At 38.4% G+C, this 26,358-nt stretch overlaps 1 pseudogene; it reads left to right on the top strand.

The window, feature by feature from the left end:
- Positions 1-15,710: 15,710 nt before the first annotated feature.
- The window catches only part of LOC101596656, a 117,852-nt pseudogene continuing 107,204 nt past the window's right edge, over positions 15,711-26,358 (top strand).

Genomic DNA, 26,358 nt, shown 5'->3' on the forward strand with positions numbered 1-26,358 from the left:
GACTGGAAACTGTGTTGGTTTATTTATATACCAACATTTTTCTCTTACACATGATGCTTTGCAAATGCACAAGGAATCATACATACTCCATATACAGTTTGAGATAAGCAATGAATGTGTGAATGAATGACTGTAACATCCACTATTATAAAATAACGTTTGGATGATGTCATGTTACTATTGATAGCCTCATAAAAGGTATTATTACATTTATATAAAAACTGTGCATTCCCAAATGGATGGGAATAATTTACAATTAAAAAAAAACAGATAATGTGCTCTAATTTCTAAACCATGGAAAAATCAGTTAATTTTGTGTAATAAATTTTTAAACAAAATCCCTGTAGTACAAAGGAAGTCAAACATAAGAACAAAGAATCAACAAAAAACTAGTTTTCTGACTACATTTAAAACTATATGTACTTAACACATTGTTTAAAAAAGCATTCCTTTTTTAAAAGGTAAGTCAGTTTTGTTAGTTATTTTAGGAAATGAAAACACTATTTCCATATTACCCCTGATGATTTTTCATTTTGCAGAAAAGAAACATGTTGTTTATAACTTGACTAATTATACAATTTGCTCCTTAATATTTTGTGTTATAAAACTACACTTATAAAAATAGTCTGGAAGAAAACATCCCAAAATAATCCCTCGATGGTGAGCTTGGAGAAATACAAATATTATCATACTTTCCCCTCTTTCTGAGGATGATACTGTCTGAAATGACCTCACAGTGAAGATTTGGAGGCACCTGAAATCTTGCTTCCACAGCAGATCTGAGAGTCGTAATTTTATTTATTTATTTTTGTATTTATTTTACCAAAGCTTAGCAGTTGGACACAAGAGTATTTCCTGCAGTACTGAAAAATCAGTATGATTACCTCTCTGCCACAGATCTACATCTAACTAGAATATTGCAGACAATGCATAGAAGCATTATTCAGAGATAATTCTGCATTTCAGGTAGCAGCTGAATGAGAGCACATAATGATGGCATTTTACTCCTCAAAGTTACAGATGACATTAAGATATAACATAGAGTGCACTAAATGAAAGATGGTGTTTATCTGTGTGGTAGCAAATTAGAAATCTGCTTGTTTAGGCTGCCATTTCAGAGCAGGTTGAAGATATTTGACAAGAATGATGCTCAACTTGAAAAATTTGGGCATATTTAACTGAAAAAGAAATGGCTTATCTTGCAGAAAAAAAAAAAACCAGAATCATATATTTTTGTTATCTTTTAAAAAAATTATCAGTAATGTAGAACATTTAGATAATTGAATTATGAGCATCACTCCTCAGTGGGTAAAAATACTGATATGTTGTGATGGTTATATGTTGACATTCAATGATTTCAGCAAAAAAAAAAAAAAAAAAACCACTGACAAGAGAGAACATTATTTTAATTAAATAATATTTATATGTACATGTGTTGTGCACAAGTGTGTATGTGTATTCATAACTGTGAGGGTGTACACATATTTGGAAGCCAGATGTTAATGTTGGGTCACTTCCTCTATCACTCAACATCTTATTTTTTTGAGACAGGATCACTAACTGAACCTGGAGCTCAATAAATCACCCAGACAAAGTAGCCAGTCAGCCTCAATAGATTTTCATGTCTTTGCTTCCCAAGAGCTGGATCTGCATGTGTGAATTATCATACCTTCCTTTTCATGTGCATGCTAGGATCAAAATTGTGTCCTCATGATTGACTCACAAGCTCTTTACAAACTAAGCCACCATTTTATGTTTTTTTTTTAAATTTAATTTATTAGTTTTCTTTTCAGCAAATACAGACAGTTTGGAAGCATTGTTTAGGCTCATCCATGATGTAGCCCCTCCCATTGGAACCTCCTTATTGATGTAAATGGGTCGTGCACTGTGGAGTTAGCCCACAGTTATTGTTATGATAAATGTCTCTGCATATCATGACCCAACATGTGACTATGACATTCTTTCTGCCCCCTCTTCCACAAAATTTCCCTGAGCCATGTTGGGTTCATTTTTGGTCTGCTTCAGTGCTGAGATGTTGGGGGCCTCTGAGGCTCTGGCTCTCTGATTGCGTAGGAGTTGATTTTTCTCTGTGTTGGTCTCCTTCACCTTTGAGCTGGTATCCGGTTCATCAGGAAAACAGCACTCTTGTTTGTTTCGCCAATTTTCCTTAGTTTCAGTAGGGCCCCTTTTGAGGTATGTTGGGGCAGCTCTCTCCTTAGGATATGCATCTATCTGAAAAAGAGAAGCAGATTCTCCAACGGAGAGTAAGTTAACACTCGGAAAATTGAGATAACACTTACTTTTTTGATAGAGAGTTTAATACGTGTAGGCACTCTTGTACCCCATGATTGATGGTAGCTTCATATTGGAGAGTGGGCTTATATTTGGGTATGGTTCTGACTTGTTTCCCAGCTCCAGCTATGGGTCTCGTACCACTGAGGGGATCAGTTAGCCAAATCAAGAGCAGTTCATTCCTCACCATGGCTGGGTGCCACTATTGCACTTGTGTGGGCATCACATCAGGTTATTTGTTGCTAATTAGGTTAAACAATGAGTTGCTTGGACAGATATTGGTCATTTCCCCCAGTCGCCCATGTAGCACCTTCTGGCACTAGACGTGTTGACTGTCTGGGGACTGACTCTCTCCTGGCTTCCAGCCATGCCTTTCCATTTTACGTGTCAGCTGCATATGGAGTCCTCAGCAATAGGGTCTTACCACTGGCTTTTGGTGGGTCATCAAGTACTCTGACAGAAGTCTGTCATTGTTTTGGGAAACCTTGTAGGTTTCTCTGATCAAAAGATCACTGTGGATGGTAGCCCCAAGCTGGTAGTGGTGGTTACAGGACAGTGCCCACTAAGAAATTGAAGAAAAGCATAACTAATATACAATAGTTAGAGCGGAGAGGGGAGGGAGAGAGAGGGAGGGAAGGTGTAGAAGATTTAGGTTAGTCTTGATCCTACCCTTTCCAGTGTCTCATGGTTCAGGTGTTTCCTGTATGGATCTAGTGAAGGTTCAGCCATTTGGTCTGTCTTTTAGGAAGTAGAATTTTATGGTACCATTGCCGTTTGGGTCCAGATTACTGTTTTCCACCCCTTCGATGCCCTCCCCTCCCTCCCCATCCACCCTATTGTCTAGTCCATGAGGTGCTTGCTGGGTATGTAAGGTATCTTGGGTAGATTCAGGTTAGGTGTTGTAGATGAGTGAGATTATATGTCGATTTTTTTTCTGTGATTGGGTAAGTTCACTGAGAATGATCTGTTCCAGGTTCAACCATTTTTCCTCAAATTTCTTTGTGTCATTTTTTCTTACTGCTGTATATAATTCCATTGTGTAGATATACCACATCTTTGTTATCCATTTTTCTAATGATGGATATCTGGGTTGATTCCAGCTTTTAGCTATTACGAATTGAGCTGCTACAAACATGGTTGAGCAAATCTCTCTGGCTTGTGGTTTGAAGGTTTTAGGGTAGATGATCAGTAAGGGTATAACTGGGTCTGTTGGTATTTCTATAGTCTGTTTTTTCAGGGGTCTCCATATTGCTTTCCAAAATGGTTCTACCATCCTACATTCCCACCAACAGTGAATGAGTGTTCCTGCTTCTCCACATCCTCGCCAGCATTTATTTTCATTTGATGTTTTGATGTTGGCTATCTTTATTGGGGTAAGGTGGAATCTCACAGTTGTTTTAATTTGCATTTCTCTGATGATTAGGGATGATGAACATTTTCTTAAGTATGTATTTGCCATTTGTATATCTTCCTCTGTGAATTGCCTATTCAACTCTGCACCCCATTTTGTGAGTGGGGTATTTGTCTTCTTATTGTTTAGACTTTTGAGTTCTTTGTAGATTCTAGAGATTAGGCCTCTATCAGATGGATAACCTGCAAATATTTTCTCCAACTCTGTGGGTATTCTATTGGCTTTGCTTATTATACTTTTGTCTGTAAAGAAACTCTTCAGCTTCATATGATCCCAGTGGTTGAGTGACTGTTTAAGAACTTGAGCCACTGGGGTTTTGTTCAGGAAGTCTTTTTCCATTCCTATATCATGGAAAGTACTTCCTAAATTTTCTCCCAGTAGTATTCGAATTTCTGGTCTTATGTTGAGGTCTTTGACCCATTTGGATTTGAGTGTAGTGCATGGTGAAATGCGTGGATGAAGTTTTAGTTTCCTGCATGTGGTTATCCAGCTTGTCCAACACCATTTGTTGAAGATGCTATCTTTTTTCCAGCCTATATTGTTCGGGCCTTTGTCGAATATCAAGTAGCTATAGTTGCTTGACCCAAAATCTGGGTCCTCAAGTCTATTCTATTGGTCTATACCCCTGTTTTTAGGCCAGTACCATGCTGTTTTTATTACTATGGCTTTGTAGTATAGCTTTAGATCAGGTATGGTGATGCCACCAGAGGGATTCCTTTTGCTGAGGATATGTTTGGATATGCGAGGCCTTCTGTTTTTCCATATGAAATTTGAGATCATTTTTTCTATCTCTGTGAATAACACTGTAGGGATTTTAATTGGAATTGTGTTAAATCTATATATTGCCTTTGGTAGGATTGTCATCTTCACAATGTTAATTCTGCCTATCCAGGAGCATGGTAGGTCTTTCCATCTTCTCAAGTCCTCCTCAATTTCTTTTTTGAGAGTTTTTATATTTTTGTTTTATATATCTTTTACTTCCTTGGTTAATGTTATTCCAAGATATTTTATTTTTTTGTTGTTGCTAATGAAAATGGGACTATGTCCTTTATTTCTTTTTCTGTATCTTTGTCATTTGCATACAGAAATGTTACCAATTTTTGTGCATTGATTTTGTATCCTGCTACTTTGCTATAGGAGTTAATCACCTTCAGGAGTTTTGGGATGGAGTCTCTCGGGTCTCTTACATATACAATCATGTCATCAGCGAATAGAGCTAACTTAACTTCTTCCTTTCCAAATTGTATCCCTTTTATTTCCTTCTTCTGCCTTATTGCTTGGGCTAGGACTTCCAGAACTATGTTGAAAAGCAGAGGTGAGAGAGGACATCCCTGTCTTGTTCCTGATCTCAATGGGAATTCCTCCTGTCTCTCTCCATTAAGTATTATTTGGGCCTTCAGAGCTTTGTATATTGCCTTTATTATGTTAAGATGTGAACCGGCCCTGCCGATTCTCTCCAATGTTTTGATCATGAAGTGATGTTATATCTTGTCAAAGGCCTTTTCTGCATCTATTGAAATGATCATGTGGTTTTTATGTTTAAGCTTGTTTATGTGGTGTATTACATTGACAGATTTTCGTATGTTGAACCACCCTTGTGTTCCTTGGATAAATCCCACTTGGTCAAGGTGGATAATGCTTTTGATGTGTTGTTGGATTCGGTTTGAGAGTATTTTGTTGAGGATCTTTGCATCTATGTTCATTAGGGAAATAGGCCAATAGTTTTCTTTTCTTGTGGCATCTCTGCCTGGTTTTGGGATTAGGGTGGTACTAGCTTCATAGAAGGAGTTGGGTAGCTTTCCCTGTTCTTCAATTGTGTGGCACAGTTTTAGGAAGATTGGTTTGAATTCTTCCATGAAGGTTTGATAAAATTTGGCTGGGAATCCATCTGGTCCTGGACTCTTCTTTTTTGGGAGGTTTTTTATTATTTATCAATCTCCATGAGTGTGAGGGGTTCATTGAGGTGATTGATCTGCTCTGAGTTTAACTTTGGTAGATGATATGCATCCAGGAATTTATCCATCTCCTCCACATTTTCCAGTTTTGTGGAGTAGAGTTTTTTGAAATAAGTCCTGATGATTCTGCCGATTTCACTCATGTCTGTTGTGATCTCTCCTTTTTCATTTTGAATTTTGTTAATTTGGAATCTCTCCTGTTTTTTTGCTTGATCAAATTGGCCAGAGGTTTGTCAATCTTGTTTATTTTTTCAAAGAATCAGCTCTTTGTTTTGTCAATTGCCTTAATTGTTTCCTTGGTTTCCAATTCATTAATTTCTGCTCTGATTTTAATTATTTCTTTCCTTCTGGAGCTCTTTGGGTTGGATTTTTCTTGTTTTTCCAAAGCCTTTAGGTGGATGGTTAGGCTATTGATTTGGGATTTTTCTGTCTTTTTTTTTGTTTTGTTTTGTTTTGTTTTTCGAGGTAGGGTCTCACTCTGGTCCAGGCTGACCTGGAATTAACTCTGTAGTCTCAGGGTGGCCTTGAACTCATGGCGATCCTCCTACCTCTGCCTCCCGAGTGCTGGGATTAAAGGCGTGCGCCACCACGCCCGGCTGGGATCTTTCTGTCTTTTTTATGAAGGCATTGTGTACTATGAATTTTCCCCTGAAGACTGCCTTCATTGTGTCCCATAAGTTTTGGTATGATGTGTTCTCACTTTCATTCAATTCCAGGAATTTTGCAATTTCATTTTTTATTTCATCCACTATCCATTTATTGTTTAAGAGTGTGCTATTCAGTTTCCAGTTGCCGCTGGGGTTCTTGGTGTTTTTTTTGTTGTTGTTGTTGTGTTGATTTCTAGGAATATAGCATTATGATCTGATATCATGCAGGGAATTATGTCGATTTTCCTAAATATGTGGAGGCAGTCTTTGTGACCCAGTATATGGTCTATTTTAGAGAATGTTCCATGGGCTGCTGAGAAGAAAGTGTAGTCTGTGGATTTGGGATGGAAAGTTCTGTAGATGTCAGTTAGGTCTAATTGTTCTATGGTTTTGTTAAGCTCTCTTACTTCCCTGTTGAGTTTCTGTTTAGATGATCTATTACTGATAATGGTGTGTTAAAGTCCCCAATTATGATGCTGTTGGTGGTTATTTCTGTTTTAGTGTCAAGTAGGTTTTGTTTTATGAACTGTTGTGCCCCTGTGTGTGGTGCAGACAGATTTATGATTGTAATATCCTCTTGATGGATTGTTCCCTTTATAAGTAGGAAGTAGCCTTCTTTGTCCTTTTTGATTTTTTTTGGTTTGAAGTCAATTTTATCTGATATTAATATAGCTACACCTGCTTGTTTCTTATTCCCAGTTGCTTGGAATATTTTTTTCCACCCTTTCACCCTGAGGAGGTTTCTGTCATTAGTGGTAAGGTGGGTTTATTGAAGGCAGAAGATTGAGGGGTCTAATTTTTTGATCCATCCTGTTAGCTTGTGTCTCTTGATGGGTGAATTAAGGCCATTAATATTTAGGGTGATGAGTGTGAGATTTGATTTGATCCCTGTCATGTTGTGATGGTAGAGGTGTGTTGGTGTTTTCATGGAATTTGAAATTTTTTGTGTCTACTCTGTGTTTGGTTGTTGTGATCTGCTTCATGTAGGCATTTGTGTTTGGTTATTTGTTTCTTCTCTGTGGAGAATTTCCTGGAATACTTTGTGTAGGTTTGGTTTTGTGTTCATATAATTGTAAAACTGAGTTTTGTCATGGAAAGTTTTCCTTTCACCATCTATTATAAAGGAGACTTTTGCCTGGTATTGTAGTTTGGGTTGGAAGCCATAGTTTCTTAGAGTTTTGAGAGTTTCATTCCAGGCCCTTCTAGCTTTCAGGGTTTCCAATCAGAATTCTGAAGTAATTCTAATGGGGTTTCCTTTGAAAGTGGTGTGTTGTTTTTCCCTAGCTGCTTTTAGGATTTTCTCTTTGGTGTCAATGTTTAGAGTCTTAATGTTAATATGTCTTGGGGAGTTTCTCCTTTGGCCCAGTCTGTTTGGAGTTCCGTTTGCTTCTTGTATCTTGATGGGCCTTTCTTTTAAGAGACACGGGGGAAGTTTTCTTCAATTATTGTGTTAAGTAAGTTTTTCATGCCTTTGGTCTGAAATTCTTCTCCTTCTGGTATTCCAATGATTCTGATATTAGGACGTTTAAGTGTATCCCACAATTCCCTCATGTTCTGTTCACAGGAACTTATGAACTTACTGAAATTTTTGGACTCTTGAACTGTTTCTTCCATCCTGTCTTCCAGATCAGAGTTTCTATCTTCCACTTCGCTGACTCTATTCTTTAGAGCCTGTAGCGAGTTTAAGTTTGCATTATCTACTACTTTCCTATGTATCACTTCCATTACTCTGTCCAGCTCCCTTTTCACCTCATTTTCTGATTTTCTTGATGATTCTTGGAAATCATCCTTGCATTTCTTTATGTTTTCATTTAGTGTGGCCAGCTGATTTTTAAGGTCCTCTTTTTTTTCACTCTCCCTCAACTCTCTTATCTCTCTTTGAATTCCTTCCAATGTCTTATCATATTGCTCTAGCTTAGTGATGGCAGCATCCACACGATTATCTGTCCTTTGTAGCTTTCCTGTAAGTTCTAGTAGTAGGTTGTCAGGGTTGCATTTCTCATAGCTTCCACTTGATGTTCTGATCCTAAACACTCTTCTATGTTTTGGTTAAATGTAATCCTTGTTGGACTGGGTGATCTATCTGGTTTTTCTTGCATTTTGTTTTTCATGTTATTTCTTTTGCACTGTTGTCTACCCATGTCAGTGTATGGGCAGGTAGGTGGGTGTAGCAGCCTGGACTCTAGCTCAATGAGAATCCAAGGCAGCCTGGGGCAGTTCCAAGAAGCCTGGGTTTTTGCTCTTTCTTGCCAAAGCCACCTATCTACTGACTGACAGGGACACCAAAGTTGCCTGAATTCTCACCCAGTAATGCACCAAAGCTGCCTGCCTTTCAAGCTTGAAAGGGCACTGAGGTAGCAAGCCTTGAAGTAGCCCAAACTCTGGCTAGAAACACTGGGATCTGCAAACAGTCTGTGCTCTCCTGCCTCAGGGGAGTGGGGGTTGGGTGGCAATGGACAGGTAGGGGATGGCACCTGAGCTGGTGCTAGTGACTCAGTGTGGGCTTGTGTGGCCCTTGCTGTGGGACTGGGCCCACTGCACAGTGCAATTGTAGTGCAGAAGCAGGTGATGCGGGCATGGGATCTGGACACAGCAGAGGCTGGCCGGCAGACAAGCGATCTGAGCACAGCAGCGGGGGGTCTGGCAGCCACCTAATCACAGCAGAGGTGGCCCCTCCAGGTGTGCAAACCAAGCACAGCTTGGCAGGCCAACGAGCATGATCAGAGCACAACGGCGGAGGTCCCTGCATCAGCACAGCGGGCTCGCGGGTGCGCGATGGGCTGGTGGGCGCGCGATCAGTGCACAGCTGCTTGGGTCGTGGGGCGCGGTGGCTGTATGGGGGGGTAGTCTACCCACCCAAGAGGGGATCCGTGATTCCCTGTTTTATTCCACTCTGTGCCCTCCCACTGGCAAGAAGACCCTGTTACCCTTAATTTCTTGCCTTTCTTTCCCTGGTATCTGCAGCACAGCTAGGCGGTCGCCATCTTGGCCAGAAGCTCCACTTTATGTTTTAATTAACAAGATTTATGGTGCATCCATTCAAGAGAATGGGAAATGTATCCTTTATTGTAAAGTATTTCAAAATATTTTCAGAAGAATAATATCCACATACTACATGCACTCATGTTTTATGCATAAACTAATCAATTTATATATATATATAATTATATATTATTTACATTATATATAATATATAATTAAATATAATACAAATAATATAATAACATATATAATATGGTATGTTATATTTATATATTTATGGAATAAAATTAAAAACGTGAAATCATCAAATTTCAAATGGAATACATTTGGTACTTTTTTTATATTATATAAACTGTGGTCTGGACAGCTATGTTTGAAAAAGCCTGACTCAGACACATTATGTTCCAGCTCAGCTAGTGACATTTTCTCAGTTACTTGGATGTAATTCAGGGTGTTGTGTGTATAAAACTACTTAGAAATTATGTGACAATTTCAGTCCAGAATTCAGAGTCCAGATGGAAAAACTGTAAATCCATAAGCTGTGTTCTAACTAAATATATGATGCACAGCAGGTGGTCATGCATAATTACAAACCTTATCTTCTACTTTAAAAATATTTATTAACCTAAGGCATTAAACTACATTAAACAATAAAATTATTCAGAAGGAGACAAAGTTAAAGTTTTTCACCATGAATATGTACTGAAGTGCTTCCATTTAATAAACAAATGTATAGAAAAAATCTTTGGAATATTTTTACTTCTCTGTATATGAGTGATGGATTGAGCTATTCTAGAGAAACAAAGGCAATGGTACAGAAGTGAAATGAATGGGCTTCAACTTTACATTGGACAAAATCAGCCACTTCTACTCTTACTGGCACATGGACTCATGAGTAATTTCCACTCCAGCTGCATTAATAAGTTAAGCCCCAGGGGTAACACAGGGGGCAGCCCAGAGCTACAACCCATACTATCTGTGAATCTACATTGATAAATCATTATGAGGTACATAGGAGTCCACAGTTTACACAAGATTCAGTCTTGGTGGTGATGTATACACTACAGTACAGATTTTGTAAATGTATATATTTTTGCATCAATCATTGCAGTATTACACAAAATAGTTTCACAACCTGAAACAGTTGCACAACCATCCTTTTGATTCTTTCTCTTGTAAATGTGGAATCGAATGGTATTTTTACTGTCTTCTTCCTTTGTATTTTCTAACATGAAATATTTTGGTTGTTTGTTTGATTGGTTTTGAGGGGGTGAAGTTTGTAGCAGTGAGCCAGGGATGCACTAGAATAGCATTTGAGAAACCTGGTTTCCAAAAGAATTTCAGATAATAAGGATGGTGTTCATGAGGTTCCAGAGAATAAGAACTCCACTGCAAAACGGCATAGAGGATATTAAGTTATATTCTTATAAGGATTCTGGATGTGTTTTTCCATGCCTTTGAAACTTGAGTGAAACTGAATTCAAAAGTAACAAATTCATTTGTTTGATAGAAAAAAAAAAAATCAAGTCAACAAACATTTATGCAGTGGCATTTGCCCAGATTTATGGTGAGAAACAGCATAAAGTAAAGCAGCAAGAAATTTTTAAAAAACACACAAAATACCAAAAGCATATTGTTTTGTGAGGAAATAATCATGAACCTTGTTAGAGTTCTAGACAGAAATTTGTATGTACTTTGGTGAGGAAAGGAACTTGAACCTTCCTGAAGCTGAAGATAGAATGTGTGCAAACACAGTCTGCAATTAGTAAAGAGGTGAATGTTACTAGGGAGTAACCTTGCAGTTTTTACCAGAAAGAAAGAAATGTGTCATGGAGGCATGATGCCATGGAGAACACCAGGTTGTAGTAATGCATACTTACTTGAAAAACTCTCATTTAAAAAGTGACTCTGGTGTGCTAATCAGGCAGGTAACTTGGGGAAATATTGTAACAGGTTCAATCTGGGGGGCACAGAGAACCTCTACAGCTGAGGTTCAAAAGAGCTATCAGCAGAATTTGGTGCTGGGTTTGCAGTTTTATAAATATAAGAATTATGCAATCAAGGATACTGTTCTGGCAATCCAGAAAGCCACCTCAGCCAGGCAACATGCACTAGGATTGGATTCTTTGCATGAAGCCTCTGAGCTTTATGAAGCTGAAAAAGTGAAGCCTAATTTACAATGACGATTTCACGTTATTGGAGATGCCAGTAATGTGAGACATTTTCTTTTTTGAAAAGCTACAGACACTGAATGAAAGAGGGCAGAGAACAAAGGCACCATCACTACAGGTAACAGACCTGCAAAGATATTGCTAACCTAACATGTCAAAGTGTATAGGATTCCATCAGAAGCCTGAGACTCCAGTAGTGTGCAAATTTGGTCTCTGTATATCTTTTCTCTGGTCTTTCTTTCTCTTTTACCCTTTGGAACTGGAATGCTTATTCTGTGCCATTTGATGTTATAAATATCTAGTTTATGATTTGATCTTGTAAAGTCTCACAGTTAATTTCAGCTTTGGAATAATGATAGAATTGTTTGGACTATAAGAAATTCTGGAGCTTAAATATATTTTGCACAATGAAATTATCTTGAGACACATTCAGAATATTATGGTTATAAACTGATCTCCACAGACTCATATTCCAAGTGCTGGTGCATATATTGAAAAATTGTAGAATATTTTGGGAGGAGGTGCCTGGCACAGAGCATGTCACTGGGAGGTGAGAACTGTGATTTATACTTGGCCCTGCTTCTGACCCTGTACTGTATCTTATATCTGCCGAGAAGTGAGTAATCTTTGGTAACTACTGCCTGCTGTCCCAGGAAGCATTTTACCCTCAAGCTTTCTCTACCAGGATGGGTTGTACTAAGTCGAAGTATGAGCTGAAATAAGCATATACATCCTTAAGTCTTTTTTTATCAGGGCTTTTGACAAATGGATGAAAAATTAACTAATATGGCTGGAGAGATGGCTTAGTGGTTAAGGCATTTGTCTGCAAAGCCAAAGGACACAAGTTTGATTCCCCAGTGCCCACACAAGCCAGATGTAGAAGGGAACGCATGCATGTGGAGTTCATTTGCAGTGGCTGGAGGCCCTGGCATGCCCATTCTCTCTTTCTCTTTTTGTCTCTTTCTCTCTCTCTCTCTCTCTCTCTCTCTCTCTCTCTCTCTCTCTCTCTTGGATTTTAATTGCTATAACAATAAATTGAGCAGGGCATAGACTTAATATTTTGACAATATTGCCTGACAATTATTCTAAAAAATACTTCTCCACCCAAGATTCAATTGTAATTCTTATTGAAGTCTGTTTCTTCTTGATACTTCCCCAATGTTTATGAATTTTGAATCCATAATTGAAAAAATTTCTTCATGAACCTTGAAGCTTATTTAAGTATAATTACTCAATGATCAATATTCACGCTATAATGCTAGTTCCTCTTGCCACCTTATATAAAACTTGTTCTCTTTATATTTTGTAAAATTCAGCAAACACTGTAAGTGCTACTGAAGAACAATCAAAATAAATGTGGTAGTTTAAATACTGCCTGGCCACCAGCCCATAGCCATGTGAATGAAACTGATGCTATCCCACTTTCACTGCAATAAAATCTTTTATCCTATCAAAAACACAGAGGAACTATTATTTCATCATCAACCTAGTTCAGCAACATTAAACTAATCAGATATGGGCAAATGAGGTTATAATCTCTGCTCACAATAGACAACATGTTAACATAGAACATATGTGGTGGTTTGATTCAGGTGTCCCCCATAAACGTAGGTGTTGTGAATGCTAGCTCCCCAGCTGATGGATATTTGGGAATTAATGCCTCCTGGAGGGAGTGTATTGTTGGAGGCGGGCTTAAGGGCTTTATAGCCATGTTCCTCATGCCAGTGTTTGGCACACCCTCCTGTTGCTGTAGTCCACCTTATGTTGGCCAGGGGGTGATGTCCACCCTCTGCTCATGCCATCGTTTTCCCTTGCCATCGTGGAGCTTCCCCTCAAGCCTGTAAGCCAAATAAAACTCTTTTTTCCCGGAAGCTGCTCTTGGTTGGGTGATTTCTACCAGCAATACGGACTGGACTGCAACAACATATGAGTACAAAAAGTTAAAAAAATGCACTTATGCTCTATAAATTTAGTTTAACTTTCTGCAGTGATGTTTCTTATTCGTTTTTTCATATCAACATTATTCACAATGACTAAAAACTGGCAACAATCCAAATATTCATCAACACTGAATGGATAAAAAGGGTTATAATCAAACTATGAACAGACTATGACACAGAAGTAAAAAAAAAAAAAAAAAAATGTACTGCTACAACCCACAACACAGATTTTTCCAGTAGACATTTAGACCAAAGATACTAAAAGAGTGAATACAAATATTCCACTTCATATAGTTTTAAAACAGGCAAAAATAGGTGATGGTGATAAGTGAGATCAGCAATTTTCTGTGTGTAAGAGTGGTATGATGACACCTACTATGTCACAGGATTAGTTTTGACCTTCGTCTGTGGGGTGCATTCACAGGCATCTATCAAAATCCATTCTTAAAATCCAGAAGTGCCAGAAACTGCCTCCATTGTGTGTATATGATGTTCCTTTCACATGCTTATGAATGTGCTGTGCGTTTCTGCAAATTGACTCCAGTATACATTTAAGAATTGGGTAATTTTAAACTCTGCATCAGAATTTTTATACTTTGTTAAAATCAGAGCTAAAGTTTTTAGACATTTATCTTCAGAACATCTTAAAACCAGACTTCTAATTCAACTCACATTACCAATGCTAAGCTTGTTGAAAATCAGTTATATAAAAAACATACAATGACTACCTCATTAAACCAAGTCTTTTAAGAGGTATTTTTGTTTCAGGCCCATATTTCCAAATGAGATGGAAAAAAAAAAAAGGCAACTGTCAGAAAGATTTGAATTGTGATCAATTTGGACATCCTGTAATAAACTCAATGCTCTCCCACAATCCAAAATTAGTAAATTTGAACAAAAAATCAAAGCAACTTAAAAAAAATGAATTCTTGCTTCAGTGCTGTACCACAAAGACTTATGAATCATGTCTTTCTCTCACAAGATCATCCCAGTCGTGATCCACTTAAGTTGTGGCAACCCAAAGTAGATTTTGCAGATGCTCATCCATCAGTGGCTGGCTCAAAATATGTTGATTGTGAGTCAAATATGAAAAACCCTTTTCACAGATTTGGTTACTATTAAGTAGGGATGCCACCTTGTAGATAACCACTTTGATAACTGGGTAGAATTCATCAGACAGTCCAGCAAAAATGGTCCCAAGTCTTTGTTTCTTTATTCATTCCAAAGCTCAGTGCTGACCTGAAGTTTTGTTAGCTCCACCCTCACTGACATGGGCCCATATTCAGGTTTAAAGTTAAATGGATTTCAAAAAATAATTCTAATTCCTTTTTGATGAACCTGAGGTCCTTAAAATATCTCTCAAAATCCTTTGGGAAATGAGTGAACACCACTTGATGGGGTGTAATATTTTTTGATCTTCCTTATGCAGTAGGTTGAGTTCATCAACAATTTAGCTGAAGTCCAGAAACTCCATTAGATTGACTTCCTCCATATGTCACTGAAGTACATTCAGCTTGCCCTCAAAAGCTCAAATAAGCTCTAAGCCAGCAGCAGTGAAGATTTTAATAATCTGCAAATCTTTGCTGAGTTCATGTCAAGTAATCCATGATATCCACCAAGAAGCCAAAATCACAAAGACACTGCTTGTCTGTGAAATGGACTGTTGTTGGCCCCACTGATACGAAGAATGCTTCTATATCCTTTCTGTGTACAAATATAACTTTTAGAGATTTCCTTCTCCTGAGCCAGTTGTTCAGTCATGATCCATTAACCCTCTCCCTGTGCTCTGATCCGATTTGGTGAGTAAAATTTGGAACACAGGCCACCAGATGCCTCTTGTCTTAATCATGACCACCCATTCTGAGATGGTATTTATTATCTGGTTAATATCTACTTCATAAGAACTCAACAGTTCCAGCTACGGAAACCTGGTGGATGACATTCCAGCAGTTGGGGCTGACTACTTTCTCTCTTGGAGTTCTCACCAATCATTCCCAAAGTGTGGGTCATGATCAGTCATACCATTCACTGTAAGCTGAGGCCAGCCATCTGCAGAGGCTCTAGAATGGCCAACATGAAGGCACTGACACTGAACTGATGAGTCAGGTTGATGATGGTCAGAAGATTTCCTGCACCTCAAGGTCTCAGCCCATACAATAGATGTATAGCAGGAGGTTGCTCTCATAGGCCACAAATTCCTGGTCATCCAAGGTGAGGGAATAGACTTTAAAGTCTCTGACTCAGCTATAAAGCTGACTATGTAGTTTGGTGTTGATGCTCAGGATCCTCTGCCTAGTTATCTCCAGGGAAATATGGATGCTTTCCAGGATGCTAATGTGATGGGGCATGACCTTATGGAGCAACACCTCCATGTAATGGTGAACAAAGTCTCCCTTAGCCCAGCTGTGACCCTTCAAGGTCAAGAACTGGAAGAGCCCAAGACCTGCTCACATCACCCTCTCCTACAGAGTGACAATGGAAACCAATTACTTATTATTATTATTGATGGTATTCACCTAACCATTCTTCAGCTCCTGTGATAATACCAGGCAAGATCTGTGTGGTTCTAAGGTCAGGGGTAGCTGACCTCCAGTGGGAGGGTGTGGAGGACCACAGTAGGGGATCTGTTGATTCCCACACTTGGGTAGCACACTAACCCCCTAGACACCTCAAGCAACTGTCCCAACTGCCACAGTCCAGGTCAGACTTTCTCCTGCACTACCTGTGCACTATGAAGATCTGGGCCAGGCACCTCTCACCATTCATCTGGCCTACTTGATCTCATTCCTCACTGTTGTACCTTTCCTTGCTTCTAACTCCCTTTTCCTGACACCAAGACCCTACCCTAACGTCAACCATTGGGTCCAAATCAACCCATTCCACCATCCTACTACCTTCCTCCAGTACCACACTGGCTGTCCATTCCACTATCACACCACCTGCCGCTGGGACTATGCAGTCTCCTCCCCCATCTCATCACACACCTCAGGGATTGTGCCATCCTCTCACCAAGTTTCACCACCTGCCATCTGGTCTGTGCCTTCCTATCGTCCAGTCCCACCATCCATCACCCAGTCAGCACCATCCTCTCTCCCTGCCCTGCCATGGCAGGGTATATGTGTATTCTCCCCACACTGTCACCAGGGTCTTTGTGTCTCCACCAGACAGGAATTCTTCTCACCTGGGCCTCTTCACACCTGAGCATACAAGCCCCTTCCTCCCCACTGCCATACAAACCTAATCTAGTCACACATAAAAGGAGGAAATAACTAAAGATATTTCAAAGGCAAATTCAAACCTCCTCCAAAATTAAATCAGAGCCCTACACTATATGGACAGACCACATCAAAATGAGCAACATAAAATATCAAATGGAAGAAACTCCAGCAAGGTTGCTTAGTTCCATAATTGAAATATCTAATCAAAACATAAAAGAGACAATAGGATCCAAAACCCAAAATGAAGACACAAGATATGTGACCTTGAGCAAGCAATTGACAGAGCTTGCAGAAAATCAAAAAAAGACCAACAGTTGTGTAAATGCTGTCCTTCTTAGGTTGGACCTAATGGGGAAAAAAAAAAAATGACTTCAGAAGAGAGTTAAGAAATCTGAAGGACAACCAAAAACTAGAGGGCCTAAATAATAAGCTGGATAAGTTCAATTAAGACATAAATAAATGCAAGAATGAATTCCAAGAAACAGTAAGAAAATCAGAAAATTACCTGAAAAGTGAGCTTGACAGAGGAATGAATACTATACAGATAAAAGCAATAGGAAATACAAACTGAATTGAATAAGGCCAAACCTCCCTAGAAGCCCTCAAGAACAGAGTCAGTCATGTGGAGGACAGAACCTAAGAGTTGGAAGACAGGACAGGAGAAACAGTTCATGAGTCCAAAAACTTGAATAAGTTCAAAAGTTTGTGAATAAAAATTTTTGAACAACATATGAGGAAACTGTGGGATACACTTACACAACCCAATGGTTGGGTTGGGTCATGAACTACCAGAAGAAGAAATTCAGACCAAAGGCATGGAGAATTTATCCAACAACAATTATTGATGTAAACTTCCCTACACCTTCAAAAGAGAGTCCCATCAAGATACAAGAAGCTACAGAACTTCAAACAAACTGGAACAAAGGAGAACCTATTCAAAACAAATTATCATTAAGACCCTAAACATTGATAACAAAGAGAAAGTCTTAAAAGCTGCAAGAGAGAAACAATACATTACATATAAAGGTGACCCCACCAAAATTGCCTCAGACTTCTCAGTGGAAACCCTGAAAGCCAGAAGGGCCTGGAGTGGAACACTGCAAAGTCGAAAAAACTTATGGCTTCCAACCCAAACTACTGTACCCAGCAAAAGTATCCCTCAAAAGAGATGGCAAAAGAAAATCTTTTCACAATAAATGTCAGCTTTACAACTATATGAACACAAAGCCAAACCTACAGAGAGTACCTCATGAAATTCTCCACAGAAGGGTCAAACAACGAATCTCAAGAGCCTACAAGAAGCATATCACAATAATAAAACCCAGAGAAGGCTTAAAAAACTACAAAGTTGAAGAAAACAATAAACCACATAAAGCATCACAATATGGCAGGGATTAAGTCAAACCTCACAGTTATTACCCTAAACATTAATGGCTTTAATTCAACCATCAAGAGACACAAGTTAACTGGTGGATCAGAAAAATGGACCCCTCAATTTCATGTCTTCAAGAAATCCATCCCACTAAAGATGGGCAGTTCCTCAGGGAGAAAGGGTGGGAAATGATATTTCAATTCAATGGAAATAAGAAACAAGCAAGTGTTGCTCTGCTAATATTAGATAAAATTGACTTCAATCCCAAAGTAATCAAAAAAGACAAAGAAGGGCACTTACTTGTCAAGGGTATGATCCAACACGAGGATATCACAACTATCAATCTTAATGTACCAAACACAGGTGCATCACAATTAGTAAAACAAACTTACTTGACAATAAAACAGAAATAAACACCAATACCATCATAGCTTGCAACTTTAATACTCTATTATCAATAGACAGATCATCCAAACAGAAAAACAACAGGGAAGTAAGAGAGCTCAAAACACCACAGATCAACTAGACATAACAGACAACTACAGAACATACTATCCAAAATCTTCAGAATACATATTCTTCTCAGCAGACCATGGAAACTTATCTAAAATATATCAAATACCATAATGCTTTCCTCCATATACTTAGAAAAATTGACATAATTTCCTGCATGATATCAGACCACAATGCTGTAAATCTAGAAATCAAGAAGAGAAGTACCAGGAATTCCATAAGCTCGTGGAGACTGAAACACACACATTTAAATAATAAATTGGTAGTAGAAGAAATAAAAAAGAAAATTGTAAAATTTCTAGAATTGGATGACAATGAGAACACATCATACCAGTACTTACGGGACATAATGAGGGCAGTCCTTGGGGGAAAATTCATAGCACTAAATGCCTTTATAACAAAAATAGAGAGATACTAAATCAATAACCTAACCATCCATCTAAAGACTTTGGGAAAACAAGAAGAATCCTACCCAAAAAGCTCCAGGTAAAAAGAAATAAGATCTGAGCATAAATGAGTGAATTGGAAACTAAAAAAATTAAGAAAATAAATGAAATAGGAGTTGGGTCTTTGAAAAAAATAATCAAGATAGATGAACCCCTGGTGAATTTGGTCAAGTGAAAATAAAGAGACGTTTCAACTTAACAAAATTAGAAATGGAAAAGAGAGACCAAAACAGACATAAGTGAAATTGGAAGAATCATCAGAACTTACTTCCAAAATTTGTACTCCAATAAAACTAAATAATCTGGAAGTAATGGATAAGTTCTTGGACACATACCACCTATGAAAACTAGATATAGAGCAGATTAATCTCCTAAACAAACATTCCACACATTGAGTTTGAAAAGGCAATAAAAACCTCCCTAAAAGGAAGAGTCCAAGTCCAGATAGCTTCTCAGCTGATCTGATCTTCACTTAAGAACTGAAACCAATTTTCTCAAACTGTTTTGCACACTCAGAGAATAGGGTAAGCTCCCCAACTCCTTTTATGAAGCTAGTATTACCCTCATACCAAAACCAGACAGAGATACAACAAGAAAAGAAAACCATAGACCTATATTCCCAATGAACAGATAAAAGATCCTGAACAAAATCCTCACAAACCACATTCAACAACATATCAAAAGCATTATCCATCTTGATCAAGTAAGCTTTAATCCCAGGAATTCAGGGTTGGTTCAACATATACAAATTTATGAATGTAATATACCATGTAAATAAACTTAATCACAAAAACCAAATGATCATTTCAACAGATGCAGAAAAGGCCTTCAACAAAATACAATATCCCTTCATGATCAAAATGTTGGAGAGAATATACGTGGATGGTTTATATCTCAACATAATAAAGTCTATATATAAAGCACTTAAATCACAAATAATACTTAACTGGGAAAGACTCAAGGAATTCTATTGAGATTAGGATCAAGACATGGGTGCCTACTCTCACCTCTGCTTTTCAATATTGTACTATAAATATGAGCTCAAGAAATAAGACAGGAGGAAGATATAAAGGGATACAAATTGGAAAAGAAGAAGGCAAGCTAGCTCTATATGCACACAGCATGATACTATATAAATAAGTGACCCAAGAGCCTCCATCTCAAAATTTCTAAAGGTGAATAATTCATTTAGTAAAGTAGCAAGATACAAAATAAATATAAAAAATGAATATTCTTTCTGTATGCAAAGTACAAAGATACAGAGAAAGAAGTTAGTGACACTCACCCATATTCAATAACAACAAAAAATAAACTATCTTGGAATAACACTAACCAATAATGTGAAAGACATATATAATTAAATATATAAAATCACTCAACAGGGCTGGAGAGATGGCTTAGCGGTTAAGCGCTTGCCTGTGAAGCCTAAGGACCCCGGTTCGAGGCTCAGTTCCCCAGGTCCCACGTTAGCCAGATGCACAAGGGGGCGCACGCATCTGGAGTTCGTTTGCAGAGGCTGGAAGCCCTGGCGCGCCCATTCTCTCTCTCTCCCTCTATCTGTCTTTCTCTCTGTGTCTGTCGCTCTCAAATAAATAAATAAAAAAATTTAAAAAAAAATCACTCAACAAATAAATTAGGAGGACTGGAGAAGATGGAAAAATCTCCCATCCTTCTAAATAGGCAGAACTAACATTATGAAAAGAGCATCTTCAACAAATGGTGCTGGACCATGAGAATAACCACATGCAGAAAATGAAACTAGACCCACACATATCACCAAGCACAAAAGTCGAGTCCAAGTTGATCAAAGACCTGAATGTAAAACCTGAAACTCTTCTGCTGCTGGAAGAACAAATAGGATGAACCCTTCATAATAGAGGAGTGGTAAACTTTCTGAACAAAACCTCAGTAGCTCCGGAACACTCAAACAATGGGATCTCATGAAGCTGAAAAGTTTTTTCACACCAAACATACCATAAACAGAGCCAATTGATTACACACAGAAATGAAGAAAATTTTTGCTGGCTATACAACTGACAGAGGCCCAATTTCTAGGATTTATAAATAACTCAAAAACCTAAACAATTAAATCAAACAATCAAACCACCCACTCACAAAGTAGGACAGAGGAGTTCTCAAAGGAATAAATACAGATGGCAAATGCACACTTAAAATGTTCAACATCCCTAACCATCAGAAAAATGTAAATTATAACAACTATGAGATTCCACTCTACCCCAGTAAGGACAGCAAACATAAATAAATCTAATGAAAACAAATATTGGTGAGGATATGGAGAAATAGAACCCTCATTCACTGTTGGTGGGAATGTAAGCTGGTACAACTTATATACCATACTCAGAAAACTCACATAATCATAGAAAGACAATCACTGCATGATATGACTCATGTGCTGCTCCTAACCTGGATCAGCCTGAGATGTTGAAAACCTCATAGACATCTAGAGGCCTGGACAATAGGAAGGGTAAGGCTTCAGGGGATGGAAGGGGTAGGGGTAGGGAAACATAAACCTGAACCCAAATGAAACTGGTGGCATTAAATCTTATATCGTGGAAAATGGACCAAAAGTTTAAACCCTCCACAAGACCTTAGGGAGAACATCTGAATCAAAGAGACCTTTAGAGGTTGAAATGAAGCCTAAATTTAAATTTCTCCTGTTTCTTTATTTTCCTTTCTTTCTTTTTTTTTTCTATTTTCTTCCCCCCCACCCCTTCTTTTTCCTTGGCACTGGCCTGTAACTCCCAGTACCATCATGTGGTTAACACCCACAATCAGCTTTTGATAAGATAGACCCACAAGGTTTGTCAAAACAAGACAGACTTCTATCAAAGCACAACAGAGGTTAATGGTAAGACTGTACTGCTGAAGACACATTATGCTGGCAGTATGGAACATGGAGAGAGCTGGCTGGAATCTGGAAGAGAGCTAGTCCATAGACAGCCCATCTAGTGCTAGAGGGCACTACATGAGCTACTGGGGGAAAGTGGACAAAATCTGTCCAAGCAACTCAAAGTCTAAGCTACTCAGAAGCAAACTCCCTGATGTGATGCTCACAAAAGGGCCATACTGACACACAGCCATGGTGGGTAACCAACTGCTCTTGGATTCGCTAACAGATCTGCTCAGTGGAAAGGTACCCATATCTGAAACTGAGAAAAAAGTCAGATTCATATCCAGGTAATGAATTTGCTTTCCAATATCAAACTCCCACTAATCTAGGGCTACAAAAGCATCTACACTCATTATATTTTCTCTCAACTAATAATGGGCATCCCATTTAGCCTGTGTTGACTTTATTCTACATTTGAGAACCTTCTTCTCTTTTTCAGATGGAAGTATGATCTGAGGAGAGAAACAACCCATTGCATATCACCAGGGCCCCAGCTGAAACCATAGAAGAATTGGGGAAATGTGCAAGAGTGTTGCTTTATCAGTGAACCTGATTCAGCACAAGAGTGGAGGTTATAGACACCGAGGACACCCAACACCTTCAAAACCAGAGATCCAAAGGCTCCTAAGAGCACATCACTGAAGTAGACTTAAAATATACCCAACATGGCTCAGGAAATTTCACTGAAGAGTGGGCAGAAAGATTTTGAGAGCCACAGATTGGGACATTGTGCACAGAGACATTGCCTCTTCCCCATAACAGACAGCTGCCCCTACAATACACAGCCCACAATCCCCTTGGGGATGACCTGAATCCCCAAAAAGGAGGGTCCCTTTGGTGGGGAGTCAGAGTTGAGGGAAATAATTGTTCCAAAATGTTCTGTTTACATATTAAGTATGTTAAAACTAGTAAAAATAAAATAAAATCTAGTTCACAGATTGTTCTTTCTTTTTTGTTATTAGGTAAAAATTTGTATGGGCAGATCATGTGTTGGTACACTCATTACTCTCCTTCCAGACCCCATTCCACTGAGGGACCTCCTCAGTAGTATTTCTGCCTTGAATTTGGTGGGTTAAGAATTTTGAGAGAAATAGTCAATCATCATGGTAAAGTGGGGAGGGGGAGAAGCAATGCCTTTGGTTATTCCCTTCCTCTCTGTGGCTTCTAAAATCCTCCTCTTCTTCCACAAATTTCCCTGAGCAGTGGTATGTATGCATTTTATGTACACTGCAATATATGAATAAATCCTGACTTAATCTTATGTTTTACCATTTTTAAATATGAATATGAATATAAATATTCATTATTTATATATTTATCTCTCACTACAGAACAGAGAATAAAGTGGTATTTAACTCTTAGATTATCAAAGGAAATAAAATATGACTAAATTACAATAATAATATAACAAAAAAAAACCCAGTTATTCATCTGTGCAATACTGTGATGTATATACAGGGAAGAACCAACAACTCTATTTGAGAAATAGAGTGCAGGGGGAGAATAGAATGCATCTGTATTCATAAAAAAAAAGTTACTGTACTATCTCTGGAAGGTAAAATGCAACTCTTATTAACAGCATATGTAAAGAGACACAGATAATGAAGACATGGATTCACAATTGTGTGTTGCATGCTATTGTATTTACAATGGTCAGTATACATAACAAAAATGGGACACCATGAAGAGTGAGTATAGAAACAGTTAAGAACACAAGTCAAACAGCAATGTAACAGTGTGGAAATTTGATTCATGAATCCCCCATAAATTTAGGTGTTCTAAATGCTGGGTTACCAGCTGATGGATATTTAGGAATTAAAGCCTCCTGGAGGCACATATTGTTAGGGGTGGGTTTATGGGTATTATAGCCAGTTTCCCCTTTCCAGTGTGTGGCACACTCTCCTGTCACTGTTGTTCACCTGAACTTGGTCAGGAGGTGATGTCCACCCTCTATTCATTCCATTATTTCTCACTGCCATCACTTAGCTTCCCCACAAATCTGTCAGCCAAAACTAACATTGTTTTTAAATCCCACAAGCTGTTCTTGCTTGGGTGCTTTCTGCCATCAATGTGAAACTAACTGCAACAGTAAAGTTGGTACAGAGCATGGTGTCATTGTTGCTTGAAATGTGACTGTGTGGATTTGGCCTTCTGGGGCTGGTTTTCAAGAGGAATGTGGAAGGATATGAAATATTGGTCGAAGAGTTGCCTTGAAGTGATGTAAGTGAAGCTTGATGGACTATTCTAGTCAGAGTTGAAAGACCTGAATGCATAAAGAATAATGCATAAGGAATGTGAGGTTTGGTTTATGAGGGTGAGAAAGAGCTTTGCCAGGACTGGGATAGAAGCAGTTAGGGTGAGAGTACTGCTGTTATGGCCATCTCCTGAGAACTTATACAGGGTTTCTTTGTGAAGAAATGGAATGATGTGTACAGAGGGATATGGCACAGAAATTAAATCTTTGGGCTGAAGCTTCTGCCCATTCAGCTGCAATTACATGAAAGTTTACAACCTTTGGGATTAGAGCAACAGGAAGAATGTAGACTCTTTTGAAGGGGTCTGAATGCTCAAAGAGAATCCTGTTTTTCTAAGTCTGCTTGATTTTCCCCCTCCCCAGATTAACAAATTGGTGCCCCACCTGGTATCATGTAGTTCAAGAATGCAAGAAAGAGAAGGCAATTGAATTTGCAACATGGTCTTGTGTTTTGGAAATGGCCATGTGCAGTATGAAGCAGGTTTGCTGGATTGCTTGCATAGAGACCCAGTGGAGCCATGAGGATAGACTGTGGGTTGCAGTGGAGACCCAGTGGAGATGCTGGGACCATGAGCTAAAAAGAGCTGCTGGCCCCAATAAAGTTTTCCAGGACTATGAGTAGAGTAGCTGGAGGGGTAGACTTGGAACTCCAGAGTCTTGTTGCTGATTGGAGTTATTGGACTTGGAGATTTATCACTGAGTACATTTGTTGTACTTGGAGCTTCAGAGTTTGATGTATGCCCTGTTTAAATCTTGTATTGGTTGAATATGTCTTTGCTATCCCCAGTAGCATCTTTTGTAGTGTGAATGTTTATTCTGTGCCCTTATGTTTTTGTGGGGGCGGGGGGCTTGGTCTTATGACAAGGTTAAAAGATCTCAGACTTTGGAATGTTTGAACATCATTAAGATTGGTAAAAAAACTATGGGGACTTTTAAAGTTGGATTAATGCATTGCATTATACATCATGTATAGTTATCATTTTATGAGGGCCAGGGATGGAATGTGGGGTGTGATTCAAGCATCCCCCATAAGCTTAGGTATTCTGAATGATGGATTCCCAGCTGATGGAGATTTGGGAATTAATGCCTCCTGGAGGCAGTGTATTGTTGTGTGGGGCAGACTTCTTGGTATTATACCCAGTTTCTCCTAGCCATTTTATCACATTCTCCTATCATTGCTTTCCACTTGAAGTTGGCCAGGAAGTGATACCTGACCTCTGCTCATGCCATCGTTTTCCCCTGCTATCATGGAACTTCCCCTTGGGTCTGTAAGCCAAAATAAACTTCTTTTCTTGTTCAAGTGATTTCTGCCAGCAATGTAAACCTGGCAGCAACAAACAATGAATGTCTTATAGACATTTGAAATGATATCTTGGTCCTTCCTGTATATTTCCTTTATGTGAGAATATCCTTTCTTCCCAAAATGGAACATATTCATGAGTGTCATATTTCATTTGAAACTTAAAATTAAATGTCTATGTTTTTTGGAAATCCCAAGGGAATCATGGGATTAAAAATTATGACCCATAAATGTATATCCTTCTCACTTATGAGGATTTGCTCAAAAATGAACAAACCTATAGAAAATTCTGAAGAAGTGGTCATTTGTAAACATGCTGATCAAAATGAGTATATGTATATTATTGTAAACTTTGCAATTGTAAATTTTCTTAAGACATAGGACTACATAAGGCAATGTGTGTGGCTATAATATGCAACATAAACTAAGCTATTCATGGGATAAGTTTGGAAATAGACCATAGCTAAAATGTCAAGTATTTGAAATAGTCTTCATATAAATGACTTGGTAAATACTTTGTACATTTAACTCTAAACAAAAGGCATGCTAACATAGAAGAACAGAACAGGGTCCAGCCCACTCAGAAAGATATAATCCCCTATTTCTGATTTTTTATCAACAAAAATGATTTCATGAATTACATAATTCTAAACTTGCTACTGAAATTTCTACTTGAAAATATACCAGCTTTGTAGTCTTATTTAAGAATGAGTCTATTGCTTAAACATTTTATTTTTCTGCTTGGTCATACAATTTAGGATATTTTGTGACATTATATGTCACTATCTTGTTTATGTACATATCTTGCATACTATAGCCTACATCCTTGGTACTTTTATAGTAAAAGAAAAGGGTAGCAAAAATAATTACAATTACAGTTGGTCCCCATGAAAATTTCATGTGGTGGCTAATGCTTTGAATGTTGTCTTACGTTATATGGGAAGTT

This window comes from Jaculus jaculus, chromosome 7, assembly GCF_020740685.1.
Source record: "Jaculus jaculus isolate mJacJac1 chromosome 7, mJacJac1.mat.Y.cur, whole genome shotgun sequence".
Taxonomy (NCBI): domain Eukaryota; kingdom Metazoa; phylum Chordata; class Mammalia; order Rodentia; family Dipodidae; genus Jaculus; species Jaculus jaculus.